The sequence below is a fragment of the Pezoporus flaviventris genome, unplaced genomic scaffold (genome assembly GCF_033815535.1).
Source record: "Pezoporus flaviventris isolate CSIRO_AGI_PZ_B2104156 unplaced genomic scaffold, CSIRO_AGI_Pfla_v1 ptg000013l, whole genome shotgun sequence".
NCBI classification, from domain to species: Eukaryota; Metazoa; Chordata; class Aves; order Psittaciformes; family Psittacidae; genus Pezoporus; species Pezoporus flaviventris.
In genome coordinates, this window is record NW_026892561.1 from 35,062,824 (window position 1) to 35,075,290 (window position 12,467).

Genomic DNA, 12,467 nt, shown 5'->3' on the forward strand with positions numbered 1-12,467 from the left:
AAAAGTTCTTCAGTTTAACAAACATTAGAGGAAACAAGGGAAGGCGGCCATGCTGCTTGGTGGATGAAAAGAAATTGTAGCATAACATAGTTTGTCTCAAAACAGACAGCAGTCACTCAAAGAGGTTATCATCCAGAACACAGAGCAGAGGCAACAAAAATCACCACGTATAAGCTAGAATTCAGAGTCCAAGAGGCACATCTCCTCTTCAGAATGACAAGAGAATTGCCATGTAAAATTGGCAGGTCCTGGACAAAGTGTTTCATGTTTTTTTTCTTAAACACACTTTTTTTTTACCTAGAAGCTTGGGGTGAAGGTGATACTGTAAATTATCACCAATGAAGGAAGAGAACACGAGTGCTTGAGGGCACACCATGCAACTGCATCTGCTGCTGCCATCAGGCAGGTGCTCAGGTAGAGAAAAGTATGACAAGACTGTATGGATGACAATTTCCTCCTGCAAATGGTGGATGAGCCAACCAGGAGAGGAGCGCTGCTGGATCTCATCCTCACTAACAAGGAGGATCTGGTCGAAGCAGTAAGGGTTGAGGGCTGCCTTGGTTGCAGTGACCACGAGATGGTGGAATTCAGGATCTTGTGTGGTAGGACTAGTAGAATAGCAAGTAGAATTGCAACCCTGGACTTTAGCAGGGCAAACTTTGGCCTTTTCAAGCAATTGCTAGGGGAAATCCCATGGGCAAGGCTGCTTGAAGGTAAAGGGGCCCAAGATAGTTGGTTGGCATTCAAGGATTGCTTTTTCCGAGCTCAAGATCGGAGCATCCCGACATGTAGGAAGTCAAAGAAGAGGGCCAGGAGACCTGCGTGGCTAAATAGGGAATTGCTGGGTATGCTCAAGTGGAAGAGGAGAGTTTACAGGTCATGGAAGGAGGGGCTGGCCACTTGGGAGGAATATAAGGCTGCTGCTAGAGGATATAGGAAGGCAGCTAGGATGACTAAGGCCTCCTTAGAATTAAACCTGGTGAGAAGGGTCAAGGACAGCAAAAAGAGCTTTTTCAAATACATGGCAGACAAAACTAACACCAGAGGCAATGTAGGCCCACTGATGAACGGGATGGGTGCCCTGGTGACAAGAAGATACACAGATGGCAGAGTTACTGAATGCCTTCTTTGTTTCTGTCTACTCTGCTGCAGGCAGTCCTGAAGAGCCCTGTACCCCTGAGACCTTAGATGAAGTCAGGTCAACGGAGCGGTTTGCCTTAGTCGATGAGGAATGGGTTAGAGACCAGTTGAGCAATCTGGACATCCATAAATCCATGGGTCCAGATGGGATGCACCCGCGGGTGCTGAGGGAACTGGCGGAAGTCATTGCTAGACCACTCTCCATCATCTTTACCAAGTCTTGGGGAACGGGAGAGGTGCCTGAGGACTGGAGGAAAGCAAATGTAACTCCAGTCTTCAAAAAGGGCAAGAAGGAGGACTCGGGTAACTATAGACCGGTCAGTCTCACCTCCATCCCTGGGAAAGTGATGGAACACCTTATCCTTGGTGCCATCTTAAGGCATATCAAGGATAAGAGGGTTATGAGGGGCAGTCAACATGGCTTCACCAAGGGGAAATCATGCTTGACCAATCTCTTAGCCTTTTATGAGGAAATAACACTGTGGATGGATGATGGTAGAGCGGTGGATGTGGACTTCAGCAAAGCATTTGACACAGTCTCCCACAGCATCCTCACAGCTAAATTGAGGAAGTGTGGACTGGATGATCAGGTAGTGAGGTGGACTGCGAACTGGCTGAAGGAGAGAAGCCAGAGAGTTGTAGTCTATGGGGCAGAGTCTAGTTGGAGGCCTGTAACTAGTGGAGTGCCTCAAGGGTCAGTACTGGGACCAGTATTATTTAATATATTCATCAATGATTTAGATGAGGGAATTGAGTGTACTATCAGCAAGTTTGCTGATGACACTAAGCTGGGAGGAGTGGCTGACACGCCAGAAGGCTGTGCTGCCATCCAGCGAGACCTGGACAGGCTGGAGAGTTGGGCAGGGAATAACTTGATGAAATATAACAAGGGAAAGTGTAGAGTCCTGCATCTGGGCAGGAACAACCCCAGGTTCCAGTATAGGTTGGGGAATGACCTGTTAGAGAGCAGTGTAGGGGAGAGGGACCTGGGGGTCCTAGTGGACGACAGGACGACCATGAGCCAACACTGTGCCCTTGTGGCCAAGAAGGCCAATGGCATCCTGGGGTGTATTTGAAGGGGGGTGGCTAGTAGGTCGAGAGGGGTCCTCCTTCCCCTCTACTCTGCCCTGGTGAGACCGCATCTGGAATATTGTGTCCAGTTCTGGGCCCCTCAGTTCAAGAAGGACAGGGAGCTGCTGGAGAGAGTCCAGTGCAGGGTGGACAGATGATTAAGGGAGTGGAGCATCTCCCTTATGAGGAAAGACTGAGGGAGCTGGGTCTCTATAGTTTGGAGAAGAGGAGACTGAGGGGTGACCTTATTAGTGTATATAAATATATAAAGGGGGAGTGTCACAAGGATGGAGCCAGGCTCTACTCAGTGGCAAACAATGATAGAACAAGGGGTAATGGGTACAAACTGGAACACAAGAGGTTCCACTTAAACTTGAGAAGAAACTTCTTCTCAGTGAGGGTGACAGAACACTGGAACAGGCTGCCCAGGGAGGTTGTGGAGTCTCCTTCCCTGGAGACATTCCTAGGTGTTCCTGCTCCGGCAGGGGGATTGGACTAGATGATCTTCTGAGGTCCCTTCCAATCTCTAGCATACTGTGATACTGTGAAGACAAGCATCGCTGAGAGCACAGTGCACCACACTTAAAGCTTTTCCTTGAAAAACAGGCCTCACACCAGAACAGACTCACAGAGAAGTGACTAGGAATGACTGTAAGAACTGAGAGCCTGGTTAGCTCATGAAGGTGAAAAAGAACTGAGAATGCAACTGCCATTTCAGATAAGCCCGAGAGGAGTGATAGTGTGGGGGGTATGCTGTCCAGGCTGGAGGCAGTGCTGAGCCAGAGCGAATGGGCAGCGAGTGCCTTCTGCCTGGATAGCCTACTGACTGCTAAATGTTTTCTCTGTATTGCAGGATGAAGCTCTGGAAGTCAGCAGCATTCACAGCAAGACTCAAATGATCCTGAAGAGCAGCCTCACTGGTTTATAGAGAGGGTTGATTTTCCCACTGAGGGGTGGCTGTGTAAGTGCACCTGGCCAGAGCACCTCCACTTTACTAGCATTATGATCATAATAACTTTCTTATAAAAACAAATTTTGACTGTGGTTCCAGAGCCACAGGTGTTCTCAGAGTAATCTTTAGTCACCAGGCTTTGTCCATTTGCCAACATCAGTGCCAACAAGTCTCAGCCATAGGGGTATTTGATACGCAATGCCCGAGAATTTTCAAATGAGGCATGGAGTAACACACAGATAAGAAATCTGTTTCCTCACAGATACTGGGATAAATTGGAATAGACAAAGGCTTTTCAGAAGAGCTATTTTCTGTTTAGGAAATTGATTATAATTGAGATGCATAATATGAATTATCCTACCACACTGAAACATCAAGCTGCCATTCTTTTTTAGTGGCTTGCAGCAGAATTATGTCTTTGTGTGCATACACAATACATAACTAACTGGCCATCCTACCACACACAAAACACAATTTTGACTGCAAACCAGTAAAGAACTGGTTGCTTATTTAATGCTTTATTTTATCTAATACTGGGAAGATTGCTATCAATTAAATATTCTTTACATAAACTGGGAAAATGCATCCTTCAGCTGTGTTTTCTCTGACAAAATACGTGAGGATGAAGCCTGGGCTTGATCCTGTTGCAGCCAGCAACAAATTTCTCATTTGGCTCTTGCTATCACGTAAGTATACATTCATTTTATTTTCACCAGCAGAAACATATCTGGTTTATATAACATTAAAAGTAAAGCTGCCAGAAAGCATATTGATTAGAAAAGGCAAAGATAAACAGCAGTCATCAGATCCAAACAAAGGCCGCAAGAACTCATATTTTCTTTGTCTTCCCTGCTGCTGACTGGCTGCCTGCAACTTCTGAAGCAAACCCAAGCACTGGGAATATCACGTCTGTTCTGAGAGCAACTAGTGCATCTACAGCTAAAACCTGGCAAAACATGCTGTGCCACACAAAATGCTTTGCTAAAACCAAAGCAGGTTTCCATGTGGCTTTACAGACTCCACAGTCACAAACCTAAAGATGGTGATTTGTTTGAGAAGTAGATGACACAGCAAAAATGGAGGAAACCAATGTTTCCCCTGTCATTCCTGGTTCATTGTTCTCCAGTACCGCTGTACACCTCAAGGAGAATCAGGGCAGTCAAGTGTCTCTTTTTTTGACCCAGAAAATGTCTCTGCTGCTTTATGTGTATTTGTAGAATTGTACTGCAAAGACAGAACTCCTTCCATTGGTCTGGTAAGATCCATAAATGTGGTTGTCACGGGTTGTGAGTTCTGCAGAAACCCTGCAGATACTCAAATTGCATTATGTAGACAACCACACATTGAAGCCAACAACTGAATAGCAACCAAGGCACAATTTTTGATTAAATATGGTTGGAGATATACAGCTTTATTCTGGCTTGATAGCTAATTACATTCTCCAAACAGTCTAATAAAGCAAAGCACGCAGCCAAATGGGGTCTCTAATTAGCAAGCAGCCATTGGCTTCCTATACTCTCCTGAACAAAAACAAAAACCGAAATCCAGCAATGCTGCCCTGCAGTGCTGGAACACAGAGAAAAACGGTATTGAACTGTAAAGCAATCTTAGCTGTTTTTCTATAGTCATAAATAAAAAATAAATAAATTAAAAAAAATTAGAAATTCGTATGTCCTTCTATCTCCCGAGAGCAGCTGGCGTCCTAGCACTTCAGGTGCCATCTTGCATGATGTGAAATGACATGAAAGCAATTTATGCCATCTAAATGACTTACCATTGACAGTGTATATCAGCAAGCACGTATTTATAGCTGGGACAGGCACATTCAGTTTAATTAGCAGCTTTCCCCAAATGAAAAAGCAGCAGCATTTCAGACAGACCATGTTATTTGTGAACTTCTGGGAAAACATATTTTAATAGCAGTGTAAAAGGAACAAAGGATTTACTTTAATGAAAAAGGTGTTGCAAGGACCTACATAAGGAGCTCAAATCTTTGGGGAAAGTTTCAAGGATACAAAATGCAGCTCTCATTTTCAAATGCACTGGGAACTGTTCCAGCCTACTCAACTCCCAACAAATATTTACCATATTGTTAAAGGTGAAGTATTTTTAGAAAATAAGCAAGATAGAAATAAGTATTTTAGACAAAGGAAGTGTGCTTCAACAAAAATTAATGTTATTGCTGGTGTTCCTTAGTTTTAGCCTCTTAAACTGCAATAGCGACACTACAGTTCCCACCTTCCTCCTTGGTTCAGCTAATGACATGTCATGAAGATCTTGCAGAATAACTTTGAGATATTTATTAACTCTGTGAATCAACAAACTGCAGTCAAATTGATATCAAAGACCTGACAGACAGGCTTATACATAAGTACACCTTTCATAGGCACATCTCTGGCTTATGAAAGAAGCTGACAAATAAAGCTCAGGGGGGAGTTCTTCAACCAAAATGAACCACAAATCTAATTTTAAGGAATATGAGGTGACAGATGGTATTCTTCCTATTCTAATGTTAGTTTTAATTTGTTGAGAACTACAAAAAATCAGAAGTGCTACCAACCAAGCGAAACAGTCTGATTTAAAAATTAAATTAGATGCGTCAAAATGCATTTCTTCTTTTTAAAAAGGACTGTTTCTTCTCCCCAAGCTCAGAGAAATAAATGTAAATTTAAGGAATGTCTCTGTGTTGTCAGATAGGCTTTTTTTTCTCCTCATCAATCTTCTGTGAAAAATATTTGTATAGACATCACCCAATCTCTGCGATAAGTCTGCAGTGTGGCAGCTCTGTCTTCTTCCCCAGCTCCTTCCTGTGAAAACAGCAACAACAGAATCAGAGAACCCTGCCATCACTGGCTAGCAAAGGGGGCTGTGTCAGGACCCACTGAGCAGGTGGGAAGCTCTCCTGCCTGGGAAATTGAGACTAAAAATAAGATGCACATCAAACAGGGAAGTTGTCCACTGAAAAAATGTGGATGATGACAGTTCTTCTACTCCGACAATAGTTTAAATAGTGCTCTGCTTTTCTTTTAAGAGACACTCAAGTTCCACAGAGCATCAGTGAAGTGGGGGCTCAGCCCGGCAGCAGCAGAAGCCCCTTTGGCTCAGCAATGGGACCTGACCACCCTGCAACCAACTCTCCTCTATCAGTGCCATCAGGCAAATACTAATCACCAACATTAAATCTCATGCCATTTATACACTGAAATATATACATACAGTAAACTATTAGCAAATACACCCAGACTGCAGCTCCTTTGCATTGCGCATGTTGCACACAGAGACCCATAGCTCATGCAGTGACTTTGAGCAGTTCAACCACAACAAAACCAACATGATACCACAATTTCAGCTTCTTTCCAGACTGAGAACTGCTCTCTTGTTGGATTTATAAACCTCTACCTATACCAAAGAAGTCAAAACCACAGCTGTAAATGAAGTCCATTTGAAAACTGCCTCACTCCAAGGTACAGAACTGCAGAAGATGGACAGGTGAGTAGCTGAAGCTAAGGGACTTGTCTATTTTCAGAGCTGAAATCTAAATTACTTCTCCAAACTCCCCTGTTCATTATTGTCTTTCTGCACTCATTAGTTGTGTTGCTTGGTAATTTCAGGCCATGTATCATTACTAGAATTCATCAGCAGAGATCTCACTCTGCCTGTATCAGGTCATAACACCACAACAATTACTAACTCTCCTGTCCCTGTCCCCAGGCTGCTTGATGGATCTCCAGACATCTTTACTCAATATTCATAAAAGTGAATTGTCTGCCTCATTAATCTCCCTCCTTGCCAGCTTTATTTAAACAGTTTGTAGAATAACAAAGAGACTGAAGAGTGTGCATTCTCCTATTTAACACAGAATACCTGCTTTTATTTTTGAATCAGGGAGATGATAAAACTTCTCCAAGAAATAAATGTGAAGAAGTCTTTCAAATGATCCTTTTCCTTGAGTTCTGTTTCAGCAGTGGAAAATGATTTCCTTTTCAGAGCAGAAGCCTCTTAGTTTCAAGAATTTTAACTATAGATTTATTGTAATACGAATGAATGCCAAACAATTGATTAGAAGAGTGTGAAGAATTACAACTCACATCTAGAAACTGCAGTTCTCTTCTGAACTTATCCTCAGCAGGGAGCAGGGTTGGGGGTGGCTGAACATAACCTCACCATTATATGTACAACAGCTTGGTTTCACACAGGAGCTTTTTAAAAAAATATCAACATTTGAGCTCTTTCACTTCTGCATCGTACGAGTATTTTGTAGTATTCAACTAAAATGGCAAAACGTAAGAAATGGAAACAAATAGAATCATGTTTTTATGTGATTAGGCTGGAGTTTACCCTGCTGGAAGGGGGGACCTCATATTTTTGACTCAGTTTGTATTGGTGGTCCTCCACCTTGAGTCATTACACTTACGATGGGAAGTTGCACGCACTTCTAAAATTCAAGTATTACTCAGCTGGTAAAAAAAAAGCAAACAGAAATATAATTGGAAGTTAGTTAAAATTACTAGGTTTAAGATAGAAAACAGCCTACTGTGTACAGACAAATCAAACATCGCAAGAGCCCAACTTATTCCTAAACGGGATTTTGTGGTTCAGCTGTGTCATAGTCTGCATGGAGAGGAAGTTCATCAGTATCAAGTAAGCTCACATTACGTCAGGCATCCTGCTTGCATCCTTGTATCTGGAATGCCTGAGGGGAGGAGAGGGGCTATAAATGCCAGGTGGACTAAATACAAAATTTTTTTCTTTCATTTATGCCCAGTGAAAATCAGAAATGATGGAAGAGAAAAAAACTCCCACCTGTATCAACAGAGGAAAACTCTTTTTCCATTTTCACAGAAAATGTTATGACCCAAAGGATAAATTCACAGACTTCCCAGGACTTGGGTCTATCCATCTGATGAGACAGTGCAGATGGTGCTCAGCCTTCAATATAAAGACTTTTCATTCACTAGGAAAAGAGCTGTAGGTCATGTAACAGTGAGAATGAGGCAATATAGTGATCTGGGCAATGCAAAATTTAACTTCTATATATTTTGCATCACAGATTTGGGAAAGACCTTTGCACAGAATATAAAAATCAGTGTATAAAATACTAATCTTGTTAGTGTTTTACTACTTCTTAATATTCACTAAGCTTGAATATTTTTTTTCTTTTAAAGCCAAGTGTAAGAAGGATCTTGACATAAACATAATCTGTACACAAGCAACTGCAGGTGAAGGCGAATCCCAGCCAAACAGCCTATTGAGCACAGGGCAAGAACTGTAAGTATTGTAATACTGTGTCTATAAAGTTTTGTAATGATTTGCATGCCGATACTTGCTTCTAAGAGCCAGGAACATCATCACACATCTTTCGTTTCATTTTCAGTAACAGCCTTTCCAAATCTTCACTCAGCTTGAGAAAAAAATACAAGTATGATACCTCCCCTCTACATAAGGAGTAAAAGGTTTTGGAGAAATCTGCCCTCTGTCCTTGGCTTCGAAGAGTTCTTTTGCAATAAATGGCAGTAGGGTCTAGAAGATAATTGGTTGGTAAGCATTTGATAATCTTCTGCTTGGAAATACAGGCAAAAACCGCTCCCTTCTGACATTGAAAGGTGAGCTCTTTGGTGTCAAAGTGCTGAGGGAATTTAGTGGGACCAGTTATTGCTTCTTTATGAATAATTCTGAATTTGCTGCTCTAATGAGCCCTTCTCTATATCCCTCATGATTGTCACTCATCTTGCTGAAAATGACTTGGCCTGACAAATCCTGTTAAGCCTCAGAAATTAAATGAGATCTGAAAATGCTTGAGTACACATCCATAGCTCCACATACTGTTCTGATCAGTAGTGTTAGTTAAGCAAGCTTGGAGGAAAGCCAATAAACCTAGAGCTATCAAACAGGATTGCCAGAAGCAATCAATAGGCCTGAGAATAATGGGTGCTCCCCACTCCTTAGGATCACGCCCCAAACAGAGAAAATGGAAACAATTAGCAAAGATACAAGCCATCCAGGTCTATTCCGGGTGGAGCACACAGTTCCCACAGTGGCAGCACAGCCCTAAACATGGAGCTGCAGAAGAAAGGGATGCTTGCTGCACAGCAATGCAGCACAGCTGGGGCACACAACGCTATGTCCCTCACCAACCCACAATCCTGACAGCAACAGCATATGCAGGCTGGAAGGCAAAGTTCTATAGGTGTTTCACCAGGGCATTTGATTCATTTATCCTTCAGGTGTAATTGACAGGTTAAGAGGGAAAGCTTTACCCTACCAAATCATTTTCAACACAGACTGTCAGCGGGAGGGCTATTCCATTGTCACCTTCCACTGGACAGCTGCAAAGGAAAATTAGAAAAAATAGCATTTAGGGAAAAAAAAAAACAACAAAACCAAACTCCCTTCCTCCTCCCCCCTCCAAAAAAAAAAAAAAACCCAAACAAAAAAAAAACAAAAATACCACAAAACCCTAACCAAAAAAAACCACACACACAAAAAAAAAAACAAACCAAAAAAAACCACCCAAACAAACAAACAACAAAAACCCCCCAAAAAACCAAAGTGCTGGATGGAGGGGTCTGTGGGATTGATCTGCCTGACAAAGTAACACAGGAAAAGTAGGAATTGAGGGGGAACATTCAGACAAACTTTTGGATTCAAGACCTTTCTTCAGATCCCCCAAACCAAATCATGCTTCCAGGAATTGATTCTGACAGTTATTGTTTTAATAATTTATTTAAACCAAAAGGTCTCTAGTACTAGACAACAAAATAGTAGGGGCACCAAAAAGTTATATAAAGGAAAACACAAGGGGAAGTTGAATTCTATAATACTGATCTGTCCCTCTGTGCTTTCCTCTATTTGATACCCCCTGTAGTAGCCTTTGGAAATATTTCCTTTGGGTCAGAAAGCTGATCTGCTCCTGCTGGGCTCCCAGGGTGAGAATTCCTGGCCACAGCACCTCTCCTCATCACTGCTACCCAACAGCTTCCACTGCTCTGTTCCAGGAGCCAGATCTAACCTGCTCCCATTTGCCAGCTTACCAGCAGCTGTCTTCAATTTTAGTTAAGAAAGAAAATGGACTTTCAAGACTGTTATGCAGTGTTACTGGGTTCAGAGAGTCAAAACAGTGAGGAAGAGAGCCAGGGTCCAGTGGGTGCACTAGAAGGGTGTGCAGCTGTGAGACACTGCCATCTGCAAATGAATTCAAAGGCAGCTTTAAAGGTCATGCAAATTAATAGTGACGTAGTCTTGCTCTCCAGCTCCAGCATGTGATTCTCATAAGATTACAGCGATTTGATGTGAGGAGTGAAGACAAGTCAGCATTTAAACCAAATGAAAATTGCTGTATCAAAGTGGTATCAGTCAGAAACACTAACCACCAGAAAACCGACTATCCTTGTTCGGCTGCTCTGGAAGAGCCTCGCTGTGCACTCAAGAAAAGGAACCATCTCACCAATTTTGTGGCATCACTTTTTTTTCTTTTTAACCTAACAGCTCCACAGATTCAGGTTTTCACTAAGTGCAGCTACAGAGGCATGCAAGTACTTTATCCCTACAGGGTGTAACTCTCACTTTCCTTAACAACTATCCAGCATTATAAACTCTGCAGGTGGGTTTCTACAGCAGGATGTACATGAACTCGTGCAGCCTGTGAAGAGCTGTCTGGAGAAGAGGCTATTGTCCTTTGCCCCGCAAAAGCCTCCATGGCTGTGCTTGCCAGCACCCCAGAGCTCTGCTTTGACTGGGAGATTAGGAGGAACACGGCCACCCTGCATGGCACCAGGGCAGAGAAGGTGCCAGGTTCACCAGAGCAGCTAAACCTGGAGCAGAAATGCATTACCACACGCCATGAGTGCCTGCATCTCTCAGGCCAGAAACTGCTCTCCAGCTCCTAGCAATTCACAGATTGAGCCCCAATCCTTTTCAATACCAAATCCCATATTTATACACTGAATGACATGGTCTGCTCATGCAACTGGGGTATTTGTGTAAATGCATAAATTCAGAGGCATCCCTGAAAAGTAGCAGAAAGAATCAAAAATTGGGATATAAAATCCTACTTCAGTCTGAAATGTATGTAGTTTAGTGTTAGCCTTACACTGATTTCCCCTACTTCACCCCTATTTATCCCAACTTCTCCCTCAGTCCATTGTGCTGGGGTGAATCATGGCTGACTCAGATGTCCAAGTCACATACCTCATTGCAATTTCATCCATATGAGATTTATCCAGTCACATATGGTGGTTGCGTACACAGGCTTGATACCAGTGCAAGAGTGAGCTGCAGTTGATGCCATATAGTGTGAACTTCAAACATTTATCGTGTGCAATCTCTGCATTTCTCTTTTAGTGGATTTAGTGGATTTTGTATTCCATAATAAAGAGTAAATGCTGGATGCTATGATTATAGTTCCATAATGCATATTTGTTTGAATACAACTGTATTTTTCCATGTCATCTCTACAAGAAAAGAAAAGAAACATATGATGAGGGTATTTCTTTGGTTGCTGACAGTAGTAACCAGACGCTGCTATGGTTCATTCATTGTTTGAATACCAGTTTCACACCAGTAAGTAGTGCCTCTAACATTAAGTTTTGCTCATGGGCAGCTCCCTATTTCACTTGCATGAGCATATATCCTTTCTCAGAACTTGATTTCACCCGAAGGTAAGTTTTCAGATGATAGAGGGCAAATTCCACGTAGTTTACAAGAGCAGTACTATGTGACCAAGTCTTTCAACAGCCAGACTGTGTTGGACAAACCAGAAAACACAGAAAGCTAATAGAATTCCCCTTTGTCTGAATAAATACAGAATAACTTGGAAAACCAGAAATGGAAATATTCCAGAACCAGCCTCACTCTCTCCCTCCTGCAAAAGAAAGCTCCCATGAATAATACAAACTTTAAGATCCCAGAACAACCCATTTCATGCAAACAACTCTCCTTCTGAGAGCATACGCAGTACATTTAGTGCACTTATATATATTTTTACAGAAAACCCAATATATACATATTTATCGTGTATACAATAAACACAAAATATACATACTCAAACACAAGATTGCTGAACATTCAATCCAGCTGCAGTTTCAAGCCACATCTCGGTGACCTAGCAGACACCACTCAACTCAGGCAAAATGCCCTTCCTGCATTGGCTACTCACATTACAAACAGAATTAAAAAATTTAGTTGTTCTGAATGCAGCTGCTGACAGGAGAGACAGAGCTTACACAGCAAGGTAATGAACTCCAAGGGGACAACTCTTAAATGTTGTTTCTTGAAAAGGAGGAATTACAGCATGTGAACACGTCCA